The sequence below is a fragment of the Phyllobates terribilis genome, unplaced genomic scaffold (genome assembly GCF_046119375.1).
Source record: "Phyllobates terribilis strain yellow unplaced genomic scaffold, ASM4611937v1 Scaffold_30__1_contigs__length_15301838, whole genome shotgun sequence".
NCBI lineage: Eukaryota > Metazoa > Chordata > Amphibia > Anura > Dendrobatidae > Phyllobates > Phyllobates terribilis.
The window spans coordinates 2,903,555-2,926,423 of record NW_027362790.1 but is presented as its reverse complement, the minus strand read 5'-3'; the positions used below and the strand labels follow the sequence as shown (position 1 = coordinate 2,926,423).

Sequence of the window (22,869 nt, the reverse complement as noted above, 5' to 3'; positions counted from 1 at the left end):
TTGGCGAGTCTCGTCAGATATATGCAGCATGCTGCCATTTTTTTTCTCAGTCCTATTTTAGCTGAGAAAAAAAATTCATATGAGATGTACCTCATAGATTGACATTGGTCCGAGTGCAATCCGATTTTTTTATCGGATTGCTCTCATCCGTTTTTCTCCCAAGTGAGTATGAGCCCTTACAGACATACTCTTTAATATCCTTAAGAGCATTCTGCCAACAAAAGGACCTAGATGGAGATCTCCGAATGGCAAACGAACCCGCATGCCCAGCTAAAACGGAATCATGTACTTTATTAATAAAATGTACGCATAAAGAGAGCGATACCTAAAGTTTGTTAATAGGAAACCCTTCCGGCGCACTGTCCTGAGCATCCTGAATGTGCTGCCTGAGGACTACCCCCACTCCCTCACTAACAATCTTGACTCGATTTTCATGTTGACATTATTAGATCCAGGGAGATAAGCAGCGACAAAACCAAACTGGCAAAAAATACAGGGTCCACCAAGCCTATCTGGTGTTTAAGCACTTAGTAGCATCAATATCCAACAGGTTCTTATGATCGGTAAAGACCTTATATCTTGCCCCCTCCAACCAATGTCTCCATTTCTCAAAGACTCTACATCAAGGATGTAGATACCCACTTTTTTTTCTATGAAAGAACAGCTCTCATCCCAAAAGCAGAAGCGTCTACCTCTACTAAAAAAAAGCAGATTGAAAAATGTAATTTATGAAATTTTTTTAAAGACTGCTGGAGCATTGGTTAACCCAAATGGCATCATCAAATTTTCAAAATGACCCTAAGGCGAATTGAACGCTGTCTTCCCTTCATCACCCTGACGTACGTGTATAAGGTTATATGCACCTTTCAAGTCAAGTTTGAAAAATCATTTATCTCCAGATAATTGTTTAAACATCTCAGGTTAAAGGACAGGGATTGTGAACAGTGATTTTATTAATCTCTCTAAAATCCAAGTACGGACATAACTCTCCATATCTATATTTTTTTTAACAAAGCCCCCCCACTGTGACTGGAGAGGTAGATGGAGGTGGATGGCCGAATAATACCCTTACCCCTAAAATTGTAAAGTGCTGCGGAATATGTTCCCACAAGCTGGGAAGGGTAATTAATTATAAATAAAAGATATATATCTCTGCGCTGGATCGAGTGAGTACAGGAGTAAGATAAAATAGAAAATGGACTAAGATGCCAAGTGGATATTAAAAATATATGGTTTATTTAAACGAAGGTAGAGAATTAAAATCCGTTAAAAAAAGAGATCATGTAGGTTCTTCTTGTTCACTTCCGCGAGGCTTTGTCTGCAAGAATGTATAAGTAGGCAGGAGGCTCCGGTGGGGGAATCCAAAGAAGATAGATTAGAGATGAGGTAGAGAATTCGTATGGGTGTTGTTGACTGGGTACACAATTGGGTGAGAAGTACCTGATGTTCCTTGGTGCAGATCTGGACGTGCCGGATAGGGATAGATATGGTGGATGATTTTTCTTTCTATTAGATTCTGCAAATAGACAATGGGATTAGATAAGTGCTATTGAGTAAGTATAAAGAATAAGTAATAGATTTGATGAAATATGCTATCTGGCAAAATACCTGGTGACCTTATCTGGTCTATGGAGTCTGTGACTGGTATGTGATAGCTAGTAAAAGGCTTGCCAATGTGGTTGAACCATCTAGAAGAGGAAGTATGTGAAGACCAGGAGTTCTGCGATGGCAGCGCAGCTGGGTGCTTGTGTCCCGTAGATGCCGACATTGGTGGACTGTTTGGAGGTAGGACCTTTATACTACTGATAGGTGGAGGGCGATGGATCCAGAGGTTAGGAGTAGGCACGGCGGGCGGCACACTGGATACACTTAATCCCGGCTGGTGACTAAGTGGGAGGGTCGCCTCTGGAGGTTGGCGCGCTTGGCGCTTCAACGCTTGAGAACCTGCGAGACACGTGGTCACGTGGTTCGGATCCATACGGAGACCACAGAGGACCAGTTTCTACCCGTTTCAGAAATCTAGTGGTTTCCTTCATCAGGGATGGTCCTTCAGGGTTTGTGGATTTTTATATCCATGCTGGTAAGTTGGATACAAATGTCATGTATCAATCAGTCGCATGATAATCCCCTTTCCTCGTTAGATTTAGTTGCAGGCAAATAGTTTGATTTCACTATTGAGGCCCTTTGGTCTCAGTGTCCAGTGTAAATATCCAGTGTCTTTCTGCTCAGGACATCTGTTTAATGAAGTCACCCTTTCGCCAGTATTTCTGTACCACTTCAATACCCATAACTTGGATATTTTCGGAGGAGCCTCCATATTTTTCAATATAGCTGATGACCATCAAATTTATTCTTAATATTCCTTAAATGTTCGCCTATCCTCGTGCTCATCTGGCAAATAGTTTGTCCTGTGTATAACTTGTTGCATGGACATTTGAGGCTATACACTACACCTTTACTGGAACAGGTTATGTGGTCTTTTATACTGTATTCGTTTACTCCATGGCCACTCCATGGCCAACTCGTACACACGACTCCGCTTCGTACACCTCGTACACACGGCTCTGCTCCGTACACCTAGTACACACGGCTCTGCTCCGTACACCTCGTACACGCGCAGCTCCGCCCCGTACACCTCGTACACGCGCGGCTCCGCTTCGTACACCTCGTACACGCGCGGCTCCGCTTCGTACACCTCGTACACGCGCGGCTCCGCTTCGTACACCTCGTACACGCGCGGCTCCTCTCCGTACACCTCGTACACGCGCGGCTCCTCTCCGTACACCTCGTACACGCGCGGCTCCTCTCCGTACACCTCGTACACGCGCGGCTCCGCTCCGTACGCCTCGTACACGCGCGGCTCTGCTCCGTACGCCTCGTACACGCGCGGCTCTGCTCCGTACGCCTCGTACACGCACGGCTCTGCTCCGTACGCCTCGTACACGCGCGGCTCTGCTCCGTACGCCTCGTACACGCGCGGCTCCGCTCCGTACACCTCGTACACACACGCAGGGGTGGAGTAAGAGTAGCAAGGGCACCGGGCAGTTTAGAAGGCACCCCCCCCCCCACACACACACACACCTGATTTATCACGTGACATGTCACATGATCCCCTGTGATAGATCATGTCATAGTTCACATGAAATTAATTTGGCACAATATTAATTATAATATTTTTTTTAGGCTGTGTGCCCACTATGCGTTTTTTAAGCGTTTCCGCAGCGGCAATTCCGCTGCAGAAACGCTTAAAAAAACGCTTGGTAGAAGGTCTGCCATGTTCCCCAATGATAATCCGCACATGCTGCGGAAATTTCCGCTGCGTATTATCATTGCGGAAAAATCCGCAGCACTACCAATTACTTTGTGGAAGCGCTGCGTTTTCGCCGCCATTGACTTGCATTAGAACGCATGGAATCCGCATCACTGCATCTGTACATGCAGAATCCATGCGTTTCAATGTGCGGATGGTACCCGGGTGTGGAGGACAGGAGACTCTCCTCCGGACCGGGGTACCATAGTACCTGTAAAAAAAAGAATAAAATAAAAAATAAATATTATATTTACCTTCTGATGGCCCCCGGTGCCTTTATCCGATGCGTCCTGGCTTGCCGGCTGCTCGCGATGGTCTGAAAAGGACCTGCCGTGACATAATTTAGTCATGTGACGGGTCACGCGACCGTTGACGTCGGCAGGCCATCAGAAGGTAAGTATATATTTTTTATTTTTTACCATTCTTTTACGGTCTCACTATATAAATCCATGCTGTTTGCATGGATTTATATAGTGTGACCAAGTTGTCAAGCACTTTCCAAGTGATGCTAAAATTGCTTGGAAAGCGCTTGACAACCCGCATGCGGAAATGCATGTGAAGAACGCTTCACTTCCGCATGTCCCTGGCAGGAAAAACGAATGTACAATCCGCATGTACAATCCGCATGCGTTTTTTCTGCCGGGGAGATGCAGAAACGCTCAAAAAAAATCCGGAACATTTCTGTATCGTGGGCACCTAGCCTTACATTAATTGTATGACTCAATATTGAGCACACGTAGCCATCTATACACAGCGGGAGGCCGCACTGCGCCATCTATACACAGCGGAAGGCCGCACGGCGCCATCTATACACAGCAGGAGGCCGCACGGCGCCATCTATACACAGCAGGAGGCCGCACGGCGCCATCTATACACAGCGGGAGGCCGCACGGCGCCATCTATTCACAGCGGGAGGCCGCACGGCGCCATCTATACACAGCGGGAGGCCGCAAGGCGCCATCTATACACAGCGGGAGGCCGCACGTAGCCATCTATACACAACGGGAGGCAGCACGTAGCGATCTATACACAGCAGGGGGTCGCACGGTGCCATCTATACACAACGGGAGGCCGCACGTAGCCATCTATACACAGCGGGAGGCCGCACGGCGCCATCTATACACAGCGGGAGGCCGCACGGCGCCATCTATACACAGCGGGAGGCCGCACGGCGCCATCTATACACAGCGGGAGGCCGCACGGCGCCATCTATACACAGCGGGAGGCCGCACGGCGTCATCTATACACAGCGGGAGGCCGCACGGCGCCATCTATACACAGCAGGGGGCCGCACGGCGCCATCTATACACAGCAGGGGGCCGCACGGCGCCATCTATACACAGCAGGGGGCAGCACGGCGCCATCTATACACAGCAGGGGGCCGCACGGCGCCATCTATACACAGCAGGGGGCCACACGGCGCCATCTATACACAGCAGGGGGCCACACGGCACCATCTATACACAGCAGGGGGCCGCACGGCACCATCTATACACAGTGGGAGGCCGCACGACCCCCCCCCCCCCGGAGACAGCAGGAGGCCGCACAGCGCCATCTATACTCAGCAGGAGGCCGCACGCAGTCAAGCACACAGACATATACATACATTCATAAACACATTTGAAACACAAAAATACATATAAACAGACATCACACAATGATATCTGCCTGCACACACATACTGTACATACATACATACATACACACACACACACACACACACACACACAGACTCACCATCCCCCGGCTCCATTCCTCCTGCCTGCTCTGACTTCTCCGTTGCAGCAGTGCAGGCCGGGCACACGCGGCTCCGCTCCGTACACCTCGCACACGCGCGGCTCCGCTCCGTACACCTCGTAGACGCGCGGCTCCGCTCCGTACACCTCGTAGACGCGCGGCTCCGCTCCGTACACCTCGTAGACGCGCGGCTCCGCTCCGTACACCTCGTAGACGCGCGGCTCCGCTCCGTACACCTCGTAGACGCGCGGCTCCGCTCCGTACACCTCGTAGACGCGCGGCTCCGCTCCGTACACCTCGTAGACGCGCGGCTCCGCTCCGTACACCTCGTAGACGCGCGGCTCCGCTCCGTACACCTCGTAGACGCGCGGCTCCGCTCCGCACACCTCGTACACGCGCGGCTCCGCTCCGCACACCTCGTACACGCGCGGCTCCGCTCCGCACACCTCGTACACGCGCGGCTCCGCTCCGCACACCTCGTACACGCGCGGCTCCGCTCCGTACACCTCGTACACGCGCGGCTCCGCTCCGTACACCTCGTACACGCGCGGCTCCGCTCCGTACACCTCGTACACGCGCGGCTCCGCTCCGTACACCTCGTACACGCGCGGCTCCGCTCACCTCGTACACGCGCGGCTCCGCTCCGTACACCTCGTACACGCGCGGCTCCGCTCCGTACACCTCGTACACGCGCGGCTCCGCTCCGCACACCTCGTACACGCGCGGCTCCGCTCCGCACACCTCGTACACGCGCGGCTCCGCTCCGCACACCTCGTACACGCGCGGCTCCGCTCCGCACACCTCGTACACGCGCGGCTCCGCTCCGCACACCTCGTACACGCGCGGCTCCGCTCCGCACACCTCGTACACGCGCGGCTCCGCTCCGCACACCTCGTACACGCGCGGCTCCGCTCCGCACACCTCGTACACGCGCGGCTCCGCTCCGCACACCTCGTAGACGCGCGGCTCCGCTCCGTACACCTCGTAGACGCGCGGCTCCGCTCCGTACACCTCGTAGACGCGCGGCTCCGCTCCGTACACCTCGTACACGCGCGGCTCCGCTCCGTACACCTCGTACACGCGCGGCTCCGCTCCGTACACCTCGTACACGCGCGGCTCCGCTCCGTACACCTCGTACACGCGCGGCTCCGCTCCGTACACCTCGTACACGCGCGGCTCCGCTCCGTACACCTCGTACACGCGCGGCTCCGCTCCGTACACCTCGTACACGCGCGGCTCCGCTCCGTACACCTCGTACACGCGCGGCTCCGCTGCGTACACCTCGTACACGCGCGGCTCCGCTGCGTACACCTCGTACACGCGCGGCTCCGCTGCGTACACCTCGTACACGCGCGGCTCCGCTGCGTACACCTCGTACACGCGCGGCTCCGCTGCGTACACCTCGTACACGCGCGGCTCCGCTGCGTACACCTCGTACACGCGCGGCTCCGCTGCGTACACCTCGTACACGCGCGGCTCCGCTGCGTACACCTCGTACACGCGCGGCTCCGCTGCGTACACCTCGTACACGCGCGGCTCCGCTGCGTACACCTCGTACACGCGCGGCTCCGCTGCGTACACCTCGTACACGCGCGGCTCCGCTGCGTACACCTCGTACACGCGCGGCTCCGCTGCGTACACCTCGTACACGCGCGGCTCCGCTGCGTACACCTCGTACACGCGCGGCTCCGCTGCGTACACCTCGTACACGCGCGGCTCCGCTGCGTACACCTCGTACACGCGCGGCTCCGCTGCGTACACCTCGTACACGCGCGGCTCCGCTGCGTACACCTGCGGCTCCGCTGCGTACACCTCGTACACGCGCGGCTCCGCTGCGTAAACCTCGTACACGCGCGGCTCCGCTCCGTACACCTCGTACACGCGCGGCTCCGCTCCGTACACGCGCGGCTCCGCTCCGTACACCTCGTACACGCGCGGCTCCGCTCCGTACACCTCGTACACGCGCGGCTCCGCTCCGGACACCTCGTACACGCGCGGCTCCGCTCCGTACACCTCGTACACGCGCGGCTCCGCTCCATACACCTCGTACACGCGCGGCTCCGCTCCGGACACCTCGTACACGCGCGGCTCCGCTCCGTACACCTCGTACACGCGCGGCTCCGCTCCGTACACCTCGTACACGCGCGGCTCCGCTCCGTACACCTCGTGGCTCCGCTCCGTACGCCTCGTACACGCGCGGCTCCGCTCCGTACGCCTCGTACACGCGCGGCTGCGCTCCGTACGCCTCGTACACGCGCGGCTGCGCTCCGTACGCCTCGTACACGCGCGGCTCCGCTCCGTACGCCTCGTACACGCGCGGCTCCGCTCCGTACGCCTCGTACACGCGCGGCTCCGCTCCGTACGCCTCGTACACGCGCGGCTCCGCTCCGTACGCCTCGTACACGCGCGGCTCCGCTCCGTACGCCTCGTACACGCGGGGGTCCGCTCCGTACGCCTCGTACACGCGGGGGTCAGCTCCGTACGCCTCGTACACGCGGGGGTCAGCTCCGTACGCCTCGTACACGCGCGGCTCTGCTACATCCACACTGTAAACCCCTCCTGACCCCACACATAAACTTCAGCTCATCCAGCACCATGACAACCAGCACAGCAGAGTCCTGCATCCACTGAGGCCCCTGATCATGTGACCCTGACTCCTCCCCTCCTGTGACCTCCTGTGGCGGCTCTGCAGGTGGAGGTATGTGGAGACCCCATTACTGGGGCAAGGGGCATTAACCCCTTTAGCACGGAGGCTCTTTGGGGGTCTTGTGTTGCCCCTTTATAAGAATCAAAACGTTTCTGTTCTGTTTCCTGTAATAGATACATACGACCCAACTATGGAGACAGGAAGGGAGGAAACGTATTGTTCTCATAGTACAGGACCCCCACAGTGTAATGCCCCCATTATGCCCCTTATGCCGTATGTATGATGCCCCCACACAGTGTAATGCCCCCATTATGCCGTATGTATGATGCCCCCACACAGTGTAATGCTCCCATTATGCCCCTTATGCAGGATGTATGATGCCCCCACAGTGTAATGCCCCCATTACACCCCTTATGCAGGATGTATGATGCCCCCACACAGTGTAATGCCCCTTATGCAGGATGTATGATGCCCTCACACAGTGTAATGCCCCCATTATGCCCCTTATGCAGGATGTATGATGCCCCCCACAGTGTAATGCCCCCATTATGCCACTTATGCAGGATGTATGATGCCCCCACACAGTGTAATGCCCCCATTATGCCCCTTATGCAGGATGTATGATGCCCCCCACAGTGTAATGCCCCCATTATGCCACTTATGCAGGATGTATGATGCCCCCACACAGTGTAATGCCCCCATTATGCCCCTTATGCAGTATGTATGATGCCCCCACACAGTGTAATGCCCCCATTATGCCCCTTATGCAGTATGTATGATGCCCCCACACAGTGTAATGCCCTCATCATGCCCCTTATGCAGTATGTTTGATGCCTCCACACAGTGTAATGCTCCCATTATGCCCCTTATGCAGGATGTATGATGCCTCCACACACTGTAATGCCCCCATTATGCCCCTTATGCAGGATGTATGATGCCCCCACACAGTGTAATGCCCCCATTATGCCCCTTATGCAGTATGTATGATGCCCCCACACAGTGTAATGCCCCCATTATGCCCCTTATGCAGTATGTATGATGCCCCTTATGTAGTATGTATAATGCCCCCATTATGCCCCTTATGTAGTATGTATAATGCCCCCATTATGCCCCTTATGCAGTATGTATAATGCCCCCACACATTGTAATGCCCCCATTATGCCCCTTATGCAGTATGTTCGATGTCCCCATTATGCCCCTTATCCAGTATGTATGATGCCCCCACACAGTGTAATGCCCCCATTATGCCCCTTATGCAGGATGTATGATGCCTCCACACACTGTAATGCCCCCATTATGCCCCTTATCCAGTATGTATGATGCCCCCACACAGTGTAATGCCCCCATTATGCCCCTTATGCAGTATGTATGATGCCCCTTATGTAGTATGTATAATGCCCCCATTATGCCCCTTATGTAGTATGTATAATGCCCCCATTATGCCCCTTATGCAGTATGTATAATGCCCCCACACATTGTAATGCCCCCATTATGCCCCTTATGCAGTATGTTCGATGTCCCCATTATGCCCCTTATCCAGTATGTATGATGCCCCCACACAGTGTAATGCCCCCACTATGCCCCTTATGCAGGATGTATGATGCCTCCACACACTGTAATGCCCCCATTATGCCCCTTATCCAGTATGTATGATGCCCCCACACAGTGTAATGCCCCCATTATGCCCCTTATGCAGGATGTATGATGCCTCCACACACTGTAATGCCCCCATTATGCCCCTTATACAGGATGTATGATGCCCCCACACAGTGTAATGCCCCCATTATGCCCCTTATGCAGGATGTATGATGCCCCCCCACAGTGTAATGCCCCCATTATGCCCCTTATGCAGTATGTATGATGCCCCCACACAGTGTAATGCCCCCATTATGCCCCTTATGCAGTATGTATGATGCCCCTTATGTAGTATGTATAATGCCCCCATTATGCCCCTTATGCAGTATGTATAATGCCCCCACACATTGTAATGCCCCCAATATGCCCCTTATGCAGTATGTTCGATGTCCCCATTATGCCCCTTATCCAGTATGTATGATGCCCCCACACAGTGTAATGCCCCCATTATGCCCCTTATGCAGGATGTATGATGCCCCCACACAGTGTAATGCCATTATGCCCCTTATGCAGGATGTATGATGCCCCCACACAGTGTAATGCCCCCATTATGCTCCTTATGCAGGATGTATGATGCCCCCCCACAGTGTTATGCCCCCATTATGCCCCTTATGCAGTATGTATGATGCCCCCACACAGTGTAATGCCATTATGCCCCTTATGCAGGATGTATGATGCCCCCCACACAGTGTAATGCCCCTTATGCAGTATGTATTATTCTGCCACCGACGTACGTGGGTGAGATATGTCTTAGGGATGTGAACATGGATCTCTGTATAAGCAATGGCAGATAGCGTTACTCACTAACCTGTGCTTCTATTTTTATGAACTCCTTGTGTTAGTCCAGAAGGATGATGCAATTATGAATTTCAACAGGTTTTATTCACAGTACCTTGATGAGATGAGGTGAGAGGTCAGGGAAGGTAAATGGATGAAGATGCCATAGAAGTTAGTATTGATATTAGAAGCGCCAGGTAGAGGTAATGAGAGAATCCTTATCCAGACCTGTAGCATGTGTTGTCCAAGATGGCACTGAGAGAAGAAGGAAGTGGAGGAAGGAGATAGGAGTTGCAGACAGAAAGGTCTTATGGGTAAAATAGTGGTGATACATAAGCAAAGTATTATAACAACGGCCAGTAGATGGCAGCAAAGTACAACAAATGCAATATATGGTAAAACCATGTAACATTAGGAAAATGTTCCTGTAATGGCTGAAAGTCTCTGCAAACAATTAGCTAACAGCACACTCCCCGTCTGAAATCCCTGAATTTTACTATTTTAACAGTTTTGAGGTGGAGGTGCTTTCCTGAAGTACCCCGAGGGATACCTCAATCTGAAAGATAAAAACATTGCATGCAATGCAACAATAACCTATAAACGAGATAGACAAATGTCTAGAACAGTTCCTGAAGTAATCCAAAAGATAACCCATCTTCGGATTGGAGAAGCCACACTAGGCCAAACTGTCTCCAACCCAATTGTAATCCAATGGTTTAAGTTCCTGGTTGCAATCAAATGAGTGTCTTAAGTGGTCCGAAAGTTCCTTGAAAGTTCCATCTGGTTGAATGGATAGTTGTTAATTCTCAACTGACATAAGTAAGATAACCTCTGATAAGATTTGGGGTCATCTTGCTTCATGACTGTCACTTCCACTTTGCGTACCTTGCCATCTTTGCTTTGACTGGTTTTTGATATAAGTCCCATAGGCCATGCGCTTCTTTCCGCCTTCTGGTCTTTCATGAGGACAAGATCTCCTACTTGTAAGCTTGGTTTTACTTGTTGCCATTTTCTTCGTGTTTGTAGGAGAGTAAGGTACTCCATCTTCCATCTACTCCAGAAACAGCCAGATGTTGTATGTGTTTCCAATGTCTCTGATATTTGTTGCCAGACACAGAGTCTCCAGGTGGGCTAGGAACGGTTCCAAGTTTCTTGCAATGACACGAACAATCCTTGTCCATCTGGAGAAGCGACCAAATCGCCGACAGTCCCAGCCAACCTTCTCCTTGGAAGTGGTGATGAGGGTGTTGACATCAGGACGGATCTCTGGGTCAACGTCTGGATCCTGAAGGCTGAAGCTGTCTTCAACGGCAGTCTCTTCACACTGACTGAGAAGGAACTCCAGTCCTGTTAACCAAGAAGAATTTGAAAAAGCACCAACAGACACTGGCCCAGTAGCAAGGTCAGCAGGGTTAAGATGGGATGGAACATACTGCCATTGTTTAGGTTTGGAGGATTTCCTGATCCTTTCAACGTGGTTAGTGACATAGACATAGAAGCGTTTTGTCTGGTTGTATATGTAGCCCAGAACAACCTTGCTGTCTGTGTAGAATCTTGTCATCCATGTGAAAAGCTAGTTCACTCTGTATGGAGTCTGCAATCTCAACGGCTAGTACAACCCCACAGAGCTCAAGTCTGGGTATGGTGTGCTCTGGTTTAGGAGCCAATTTAGCCTTTCCAAATAGAAATCCAACATGGGCTTCATTGTTAGAGTCTATAACCTTCAAATAGGCAACAGCTGCAATAGCTTCAGTAGAGGCATCAGAGAATATATGAATCTCTTTCCTTTGACTCGTAGAACGGGATGCTGGAGTGTTACAACGTGGTATGTGGATTTTATCCAAGGCACAAAGAGATTCCCTCCATGTCTTCCACTTTAGTTGTTTGTCAGCAGAGAGTGGTACATCCCAGTCCTTAATAGACGCTGAGAGTTGTCTTAACAGAAGCTTGCCTTGTATAGTCAGGGATGCAACAAATCCTAGTGGATTGTATAGACTGTTCACCACTGACAGAACCCCACGCTTAGTATATGTTTTTTCAGCACCACTAACCTGAAAGCTGAAGGAGTCCTTTAACAAGTTCTATCTCAAGTCCAGGCTTCTCTGTACTGGTGGATTATCAGATTCTAGATTCAAGTCTCTGAATTCTGCAGCATGATCATTAGGGTGAAAGGCCTTCATGACAACAGCACTATTGGAGGCAATTTTATGCAATCTTAAATGAGCTTTTGAAAGCATACCTTGTGTCCGTTTGAGCAGATCCATGGCTTCTTCTGCTGTGGGCAGGGATTTGAGACCACTGTCCACATAGAAATCCCTTTCAATGAACTGTGGGCCGCCTTCCCAAACTCTGATTCGCAATCTGAGGCAGTCCTACGTAGGCTGTATGTAGCAACTGCAGGAGAAGCACTGTTTCCCACCACGTGCATCTTCATATGGTTTTCAACCATTTCCTTGTCGGAGTCATTGTCTCAGTGCCATAGAAAATGGAGAAGATTTCCGTGATCTTGTCACACGATGAAACATAGAAACATTTGTTCGATGTCAGCAGTAATGGCGACTGTCTCTTTTCTGAATCTCATGAGCACTCCCACCAGGTTATTTGTCAAGTTGGGGCCAGTGAGGAGAACATCGTTCAGAGATACACCATCATGTTTGGCACTTGAATCAAGCACCACTCTGATTTGTTTAGGTTTTCTTGGATGATATACTCCAAAGGAAGGAAGATGCCAGCATTCTTCATTGGCTTGCAAGAGTGCAGCTGGCTCTGCGTGATCGTTGCAAAATATCTTGTCCATAAAGGCTACGAAATGGTCCTTCATTTGTTTCTCAATGTTCTCTGCAGTGGGATGAACCTGGATAAGGCCTGTTCTCGGTTGTTAAGAAGCTTGGCCATTGTAACTTTGAAGGGTAAGGGAGCAACCCACCGGTCAGATTCGTTCTTGAAGAATCCACTGTCCATTATTTTAATAATTGTCTTCTATGGATACGGCGACCCTTTTGTCAACTTGTGTTGTGGGAAACACTGTTTTCCCTAAGTCATCACCATAGGGAGTAGGAATTATGTCAGGCTCTTTAATGAAGGTGGAGAACCTTTCTTTCACTTTGTAGTGATGAGAGCATGGTTTAAAGTGAGTTGTGCAACCATTTTGGAGTACATACGTTTTAAAGGAGTTGACTTCGGATGCCTTGTGACTCTTATCCAGACATACATTGCCGACGATTACCCAGCCTAGATCAAGTCTTTGGGCGTATGGAGCATCATCTGGGCCATCGCATTGTTGGCGCACCTTGTGGACCTTCGGAATGTCCCTCCCTTGTAGGATTAGAATATCAGCATTCATGTCCACAGGAGGAATTTCGTTAGGTGCCTCAAGTGGAGGTGATGAAGCGTGGCTTCCGGAGTGGGAATTTCTTCCCTTTTATCGGGTATCTGGTCACATTCAATTAAAGTTGGCAAGGGTATGTGCACGTTTCCCTTGATTGAAGAGATAATGTACCCAGAGGCACTCCTACCAGAAGTCTCAATACGACCAAACAAGTGTTGAGGGTGTATGGAACCAGGTGTCCCTTTATATTGAAGATCTCAAACAGTTTGGGCTTTGCTAGAGACCTGTTACTTTGCTCATCTATTATGGCATATATTTTGGAGATCTTGTCAGGTTGTCCTTCTGGATATAATTTTACCAGACATACTTTGGCACAGCATTTAGGACCAGTCCCTTCTCCACATACTGTACTTCAATACATGAGGAGGAAACAGCTGCAGCTGCAGCTGGAACTTGTGGCTCTCCGCCATGCTTTTGAGCAGGGTTGGATGCTGCAGAAGGTTGTGAATTGTGTGGAGCTGGTGTGGGATGCATGGATGTAACGTGTTTGTCACTACTGCATTCAGTGCACTTAATGACGGCCTTACAGTGTTTAGCAAGGTAGTCTGAGGAGGTGCCACACTTATAACATATCCCAAGCTCCTTGAGAGTATCTCTGTGTTACTGCAAAGTCTTTGCCCTGAGTCCACTACATTCCTTAAGTGGGTGAGGTCGTTTGCGGATAGGGCACATACGGTTACTGTCCATAACTTTAGGAGCAACAGTATTTGTTTTAGTGAAGGAGGATGCTGTAAGTGGAACGTCAGTCTCTCACAAATACTGTGCCCCTTAACGCTCTACGTTTGGTGGTAATGCTATCTTACCTTGTCGATGAATCTGGTGGAGTAGGTTCAGTGAAGTTGAAGCTGGGATCATTCTTCTTCTGAGCTTGATCACCGACAAACCTGGAAAAATATGAAAAGGGAGGAAAAGACACATTATGTAGTCTTTTATACCGTGAGCCGTGGTCTGCCCATTTACCCTGCATGCTGTGTGGCAACTTTATCACTACTGGATTCACGCCATGAGCAGTATCAAGGTAACTCAGTCCTGAAAGACGTGGGTCTAATTTTGCCAATTCTATTTCCTTTAGCAGGTCACTCTCAGGTCTTGAAATTTTTGATTGTCCTTGTTAGTTATCTTTGGGAAAGTTTGCATTCTCTTAAATAAGGTTGACTCTATGGCTTCTGAGCTGCCGTAGGTTTGCTCCAGTCTCTCCCAAGCTGCAATAAGACCTGCATCTGAATAGTCCACATGAACTGCCCTTATTGTCTTGATACGCTCCATTGATTCAGGGCCTAACCAGTTAACAGCAAATCCAGTTGTTCCTTGCCGGTGAGGTTGAGGTCTTGCATTACTGCTTGAAAGGTCGATTTCCAGGCTCTATAATTTTCAGCACGATCATCAAACTTTGAGAGACTGATGTTTATTAACTCCCTGCGAATCATGTACCTGGCGAATTCAGACATGTCCGATCTCCCTGTCATAGTTGCAGGATTAACTTGTGGCATCCCTGGGGAATGTAAATTCTCTGGCTTATATGTCTGAGACGGATCAGGACGAAATGATGCGGCATGAGGGTTAAGTTGTGGTTTAGTCTCTATAGGGTCTGCTGGCTGCAGCCTAAATTGTAGTTTAGTGCTGCAACTTACCTTGTCGGCAGTATGTGGTAACATCTTTTGCGTTGCGGATGCATCGGTGTGGTAGATTGGAGGTGGCGCTGGTACAGATGGTAAGTGTTTTAGCACATAGTCTGTACTGCGATCAGCTGGGTCCTCCATTTCTTCTGGAATAAAGCAGTCCATATCAGCATCTTGACCTAGTGCTTGTTCAAAGACTTTCAGTTTAGCGAGGGCTGCTGCTTCTTCCCTTTCTGCTTGGAGTATTTTTAATTGGGTTTACATCTCAGATTCCTGCTTTTTTAATTGGGCTTCTACTTCAGCCTCCTTCCTAGCAAAGGAGCTTCTGACTCTAGCTTCCTCTGCAGGCTCACGGATTTCCAGTATCTTGTCAGACAATGTTGACTTCCTGGAGTGAGATGATCTGGAAGACCGAGATGTGATTTTGGTCGACGTTGTACAATGTGACTTAACCTCTTGGAGGTGTGCAATGCGGAGTTCTGCCTTATCCTGGCCATCTCGCACTAATGAAGTCTTTTCTTGGAGTAGTCTCCCTTTCAGCCAGCTCTGCTGGGGCATCTTCCATGTCACAGTTACTCAGGAATGTGATGTACTTTGCAGACAGTCTCTGGTAGCGATCATAGGCGGCAGATAAACTATTCAATTTGGCGGTTAAATCTGCTGTGTCATTGTTAGTACATGGAAGAGCTTCTAAATAATGATCAGCTCTACCCCATACTGTGTTATCATGGAACTCATTCCTGGTTGTCTCCAGGTTCTCTGACCTTTTGTGTCAGTTTGGTTACACGTTTGGGTCGTACATCCTGCTCTGCAGTAAATGTGGACTCTGCTCCTGGATCATCTGTGATGTCAGGAACATGATGTGCTTCTCCCACAGAGGGATCCATGGTGCCTTTTGTGGACATGCTTTAGCTAAGATGGTGGATGGTCATAGACTTGCTAGCAGACAATGCACATGCACACAGACACTGTAGACTTAGGTCTCTCATTACTATTCTGCCACCGATGTACGTTGGTGAGATGTGTCTGAGGGATATGAACGTGGATCTCTGTATAAGCAATGGCAGATAGCGTTACTCACTAACCTGTGCTTCTATTTTTATGAACTCCTTGTGTTAGTCCAGAAGGATGATGCAGTTATGAATTTCAACAGGTTTTATTCACAGTACCTTGATGAGGTGAGGCCAGGGAAGGTGAATGGATGAAGATGCAGTAGAAGTTAGAATTGATGTTAGAAGCGTCAGAGGTAATGAGAGAATCCTTTCTCCAGACCTGTAACATGTGTTGTCCAAGATGGCACTGAGATAAGAAGAAAGTGGAGGAAGGGAGATAGGAGGAATTGCAGACAGAAAGGTCTTATGGGTAAAATAGTGGTGATACATAAGCAACGTATTATAACAATGGCCAGTAGATGGCAGCAAAGTACAACAAATACAATATATTGTAAAACCATGTAACATTAGGAAAATGTTCCTGTAATGGCTGAAGTCTCTGCAAACAATTAGCTAACAGCACATGTATGATGCCCCCACACAGTGTAATGCCCCCATTATGCCCCTTATGCAGTATGTATGATGGCCCCACACAGTGTAATGCTCCCATTATGCCCCTTATGCAGGATGTATGATGCCCCCATTATGCCCCTTATGCAGGATGTATGATGACCCCACACAGTGTAATGCCCCCATTATGCCCCTTATGCAGTATGTATGATGGCCCCACACAGTGTAATGCCCCCATTATGCCCCTTATGCAGTATGTATGATGGCCCCACACAGTGTAATGCCCCCATTATACCCCTTATGCAGGATGTATGATGCCCCCACACAGTGTAATGCCCCCATTATGCCCCTTATGCAGTATGTATGATGGCCCCACACAGTGTAATGCCCCCATTATACCCCTTATGCAGGATGTATGATGCCCCCACACAGTGTAATGCCCCCATTATACCCCTTATGCAGGATGTATGATGCCCCCACACAGTGTAATGCCCCCATTATGCCCCTTATGCAGTATGTATGATGGCCCCACACAGTGTAATGCTCCCATTATGCCCCTTATGCAGGATGTATGATGCCCCCATTATGCCCCTTATGCAGGATGTATGATGACCCCACACAGTGTAATGCCCCCATTATGCCCCTTATGCAGTATGTATGATGGCCCCACACAGTGTAATGCCCCCATTATGCCCCTTATGCAGTATGTATGATGGCCCCACACAGTGTAATGCCCCCATTATGCCCCTTATGCAGGATGTATGATGCCCCCACACAGTGTAATGCCCCCATTATGCTCCTTGTGCAGGATGTATGATGCCCCCACACAGTGTAATGCCCCCATTATGCCCCTTATGCAGGATGTATGATGCCCCCACACAGTGTAATGCTCCCATTATGCCCCTTATGCAGTATGTATGATGCCCCCACACAGTGTAATGCCCCCATTATGCCCCTTATGCAGGATGTATGATGCCCCCACACAGTGTAATGCCCCCATTATGCCCCTTATGCAGTATGTATGATGGCCCCACACAGTGTAATGCCCCCATTATGCCCCTTATGCAGTATGTATGATGGCCCCACACAGTGTAATGCCCCCATTATGCCCCTTATGCAGGATGTATGATGCCCCCACACAGTGTAATGCCCCCATTATGCTCCTTGTGCAGGATGTATGATGCCCCCACACAGTGTAATGCCCCCATTATGCCCCTTATGCAGGATGTATGATGCCCCCACACAGTGTAATGCTCCCATTATGCCCCTTATGCAGTATGTATGATGCCCCCACACAGTGTAATGCCCCCATTATGCCCCTTATGCAGGATGTATGATGCCCCCCCCACAGTGTAATGCCCCCATTATGCCCCTTATGCAGTATGTATGATGCCCCCACACAGTGTAATGCCCCCATTATGCCCCTTATGCAGTATTCATGATGCCCCTTATGTAGTATATATAATGCCCCCATTATGCCCCTTATGTAGTATGTATAATGCCCCCATTATGCCCCTTATGCAGTATGTATAATGCCCCCACACATTGTAATGCCCCCATTATGCCCCTTATCCAGTATGTATGATACCCCCACACAGTGTAATGCCCCCATTATGCCCCTTATGCAGTATGTATGATGCCCCCCACACAGTGTAATGCCCCCATTATGCCCCTTATGCAGGATGTATGATGGCCCCACACAGTGTAATGCTCCCATTATGCCCCTTATGCAGTATGTATGATGGCCCCACACAGTGTAATGCCCCTTATGTAGTATCTATGATGCCCCCACACAGTGTAATGCTCCCATTATGCCCCTTATGTAGGATGTATGTTGCCCCCACACAGTGTAATGCCCCTTATGTAGTATCTATGATGCCCCCACACAGTGTAATACCCCCATTATGCCCCTTATGCATTATGTATGATGCCCCCCACGCAGTGTAATGCCCCCATTATGCCCCTTATGCAGTATGTATGATGCCCCCACACAGTGTAATGCCCCCATTATGCCCCTTATACAGGATGTATGATGACCCCACACAGTGTAATGCCCCCATTATGCCCCTTATGCAGTATGTATGATGGCCCCACACAGTGTAATGCCCCCATTATGCCCCTTATGCAGTATGTATGATGGCCCCACACAGTGTAATGCTCCCATTATGCCCCTTATGCAGGATGTATGATGCCCCCACACAGTGTAATGCCCCCATTATGCCCCTTATGCAGGATGTATGATGCCCCCACACAGTGTAATGCCCCATTATGCCCCTTATGCAGGATGTATGATGTCCCCCATTATGCCCCTTATGCAGTATGTATGATGCCCCCACACAGTGTAATGCCCCATTATGCCCCTTATGCAGGATGTATGATGCCCCCACACAGTGTAATGCCCCCATTATGCCCCTTATGCAGTATGTATGATGCCCCCACACAGTGTAATGCCCCCATTATGCCCCTTATGCAGTATTCATGATGCCCCTTATGTAGTATATATAATGCCCCCATTATGCCCCTTATGCAGGATGTATGATGCCCCCACACAGTGTAATGCCCCCATTATGCCCCTTATGCAGGATGTATGATGCCCCCACACAGTGTAATGCCCCCATTATGCTCCTTGTGCAGGATGTATGATGCCCCCACACAGTGTAATGCCCCCATTATGCCCCTTATGCAGGATGTATGATGCCCCCACACAGTGTAATGCTCCCATTATGCCCCTTATGCAGTATGTATGATGCCCCCACACAGTGTAATGCCCCCATTATGCCCCTTATGCAGGATGTATGATGCCCCCCCACAGTGTTATGCCCCCATTATGCCCCTTATGCAGTATGTATGATGCCCCCACACAGTGTAATGCCCCCATTATGCCCCTTATGCAGTATTCATGATGCCCCTTATGTAGTATATATAATGCCCCCATTATGCCCCTTATGTAGTATGTATAATGCCCCCATTATGCCCCTTATGCAGTATGTATAATGCCCCCACACATTGTAATGCCCCCATTATGCCCCTTATGCAGTATGTTCGATGTCCCCATTATGCCCCTTATCCAGTATGTATGATGCCCCCACACAGTGTAATGCCCCCCTTATGCAGGATGTATGATGCCCCCACACAGTGTAATGCCCCCATTATGCCCCTTATGCAGGATGTATGATGCCCCCACACAGTGTAATGCCCCCATTATGCCTCTTATGCAGTATGTATGATCCCCCACACAGTGTAATGCCCCCATTATGCCCCTTATGCAGGATGTATGATGCCCCCACACAGTGTAATACCCCCATTATGCCCCTTATGCAGGATGTATGATGCCCCCACACAGTGTAATGCCCCCATTATGCCCCTTATGCAGGATGTATGATGCCCCCCACACAGTGTAATGCCCCCATTATGCCCCTTATGCAGGATGTATGATGCCCCCCACACAGTGTAATGCCCCTTATGCAGTATGTATTATTCTGCCACCGACGTACGTGGGTGAGATATGTCTTAGGGATGTGAACATGGATCTCTGTATAAGCAATGGCAGATAGCGTTACTCACAAACCTGTGCTTCTATTTTTATGAACTCCTTGTGTTAGTCCAGAAGGATGATGCAATTATGAATTTCAGCAGGTTTTATTCACAGTACCTTGATGAGATGAGGTGAGAGGTCAGGGAAGGTAAATGGATGAAGATGCCATAGAAGTTAGTATTGATATTAGAAGCGCCAGGTAGAGGTAATGAGAGAATCCTTATCCAGACCTGTAGCATGTGTTGTCCAAGATGGCACTGAGAGAAGAAGGAAGTGGAGGAAGGACGATAGGAGTTGCAGACAGAAAGGTCTTATGGGTAAAATAGTGGTGATACATAAGCAAAGTATTATAACAACGGCCAGTAGATGGCAGCAAAGTACAACAAATGCAATATATGGTAAAACCATGTAACATTAGGAAAATGTTCCTGTAATGGCTGAAAGTCTCTGCAAACAATTAGCTAACAGCACACTCCCCGTCTGAAATCCCTGAATTTTACTATTTTAACAGTTTTGAGGTGGAGGTGCTTTCCTGAAGTACCCTGAGGGATACCTCAATCTGAAAGATAAAAACATTGCATGCAATGCAACAATAACCTATAAACGAGATAGACAAATGTCTAGAACAGTTCCTGAAGTAATCCAAAAGATAACCCATCTTCGGATTGGAGAAGCCACACTAGGCCAAACTGTCTCCAACCCAATTGTAATCCAATGGTTTAAGTTCCTGGTTGCAATCAAATGAGTGTCTTAAGTGGTCCGAAAGTTCCTTGAAAGTTCCATCTGGTTGAATGGATAGTTGTTAATTCTCAACCGACATAAGTAAGATAACCTCTGATAAGATTTGGGGTCATCTTGCTTCATGACTGTCACTTCCACTTTGCGTACCTTGCCATCTTTGCTTTGACTGGTTTTTGATATAAGTCCCATAGGCCATGCGCTTCTTTCCGCCTTCTGGTCTTTCATGAGGACAAGATCTCCTACTTGTAAGCTTGGTTTTACTTGTTGCCATTTTCTTCGTGTTTGTAGGAGAGTAAGGTACTCCATCTTCCATCTACTCCAGAAACAGCCAGATGTTGTATGTGTTTCCAATGTCTCTGATATTTGTTGCCAGACACAGAGTCTCCAGGTGGGCTAGGAACGGTTCCAAGTTTCTTGCAATGACACGAACAATCCTTGTCCATCTGGAGAAGCGACCAAATCGCCGACAGTCCCAGCCAACCTTCTCCTTGGAAGTGGTGATGAGGGTGTTGACATCAGGACGGATCTCTGGGTCAACGTCTGGATCCTGAAGGCTGAAGCTGTCTTCAACGGCAGTCTCTTCACACTGACTGAGAAGGAACTCCAGTCCTGTTAACCAAGAAGAATTTGAAAAAGCACCAACAGACACTGGCCCAGTAGCAAGGTCAGCAGGGTTAAGATGGGATGGAACATACTGCCATTGTTTAGGTTTGGAGGATTTCCTGATCCTTTCAACGTGGTTAGTGACATAGACATAGAAGCGTTTTGTCTGGTTGTATATGTAGCCCAGAACAACCTTGCTGTCTGTGTAGAATCTTGTCATCCATGTGAAAAGCTAGTTCACTCTGTATGGAGTCTGCAATCTCAACGGCTAGTACAACCCCACAGAGCTCAAGTCTGGGTATGGTGTGCTCGGGTTTAGGAGCCAATTTAGCCTTTCCAAATAGAAATCCAACATGGGCTTCATTGTTAGAGTCTATAACCTTCAAATAGGCAACAGCTGCAATAGCTTCAGTAGAGGCATCAGAGAATATATGAATCTCTTTCCTTTGACTCGTAGAACGGGATGCTGGAGTGTTACAACGTGGTATGTGGATTTTATCCAAGGCACAAAGAGATTCCCTCCATGTCTTCCACTTTAGTTGTTTGTCAGCAGAGAGTGGTACATCCCAGTCCTTAATAGACTCTGAGAGTTGTCTTAACAGAAGCTTGCCTTGTATAGTCAGGGATGCAACAAATCCTAGTGGATTGTATAGACTGTTCACCACTGACAGAACCCCACGCTTAGTAAATGTTTTTTCAGCACCACTAACCTGAAAGCTGAAGGAGTCCTTTAACAAGTTCTATCTCAAGTCCAGGCTTCTCTGTACTGGTGGATTATCAGAGTCTAGATTCAAGTCTCTGAATTCTGCAGCATGATCATTAGGGTGAAAGGCCTTCATGACAACAGCACTATTGGAGGCAATTTTATGCAATCTTAAATGAACTTTAGAAAGCATACCTTGTGTCCTTTTGAGCAGATCCATGGCTTCTTCTGCTGTGGGCAGGGATTTGAGACCACTGTCCACATAGAAATCCCTTTCAATGAACTGTGGGCCGCCTTCCCAAACTCTGATTCGCAATCTGAGGCAGTCCTACATAGGCTGTATGTAGCAACTGCAGGAGAAGCACTGTTTCCCACCACGTGCATCTTCATATGGTTTTCAACCATTTCCTTGTCGGAGTCATTGTCTCAGTGCCATAGAAAATGGAGAAGATTTCCGTGATCTTGTCACACGATGAAACATAGAAACATTTGTTCGATGTCAGCAGTAATGGCGACTGGCTCTTTTCTGAATCTCATGAGCACTCCCACCAGGTTATTTGTCAAGTTGGGGCCAGTGAGGAGAACATCGTTCAGAGATACACCATCATGTTTGGCACTTGAATCAAACACCACTCTGATTTGTTTAGGTTTTCTTGGATGATATACTCCAAA

General features: G+C 49.3%; 1 long non-coding RNA gene across 1 annotated transcript; it reads right to left on the bottom strand.

The window, feature by feature from the left end:
• Positions 1–1,213: 1,213 nt before the first annotated feature.
• On the bottom strand, positions 1,214–22,562 carry LOC141178757 (uncharacterized). The gene is made up of 3 exons (XR_012254870.1): positions 20,268–22,562; positions 14,298–14,378; positions 1,214–1,516 (listed from the first exon to the last, which is right to left on the bottom strand). It is a non-coding gene; the product is annotated as an uncharacterized lncRNA (long non-coding RNA).
• Between the last annotated feature and the right edge of the window lie 307 nt (positions 22,563–22,869).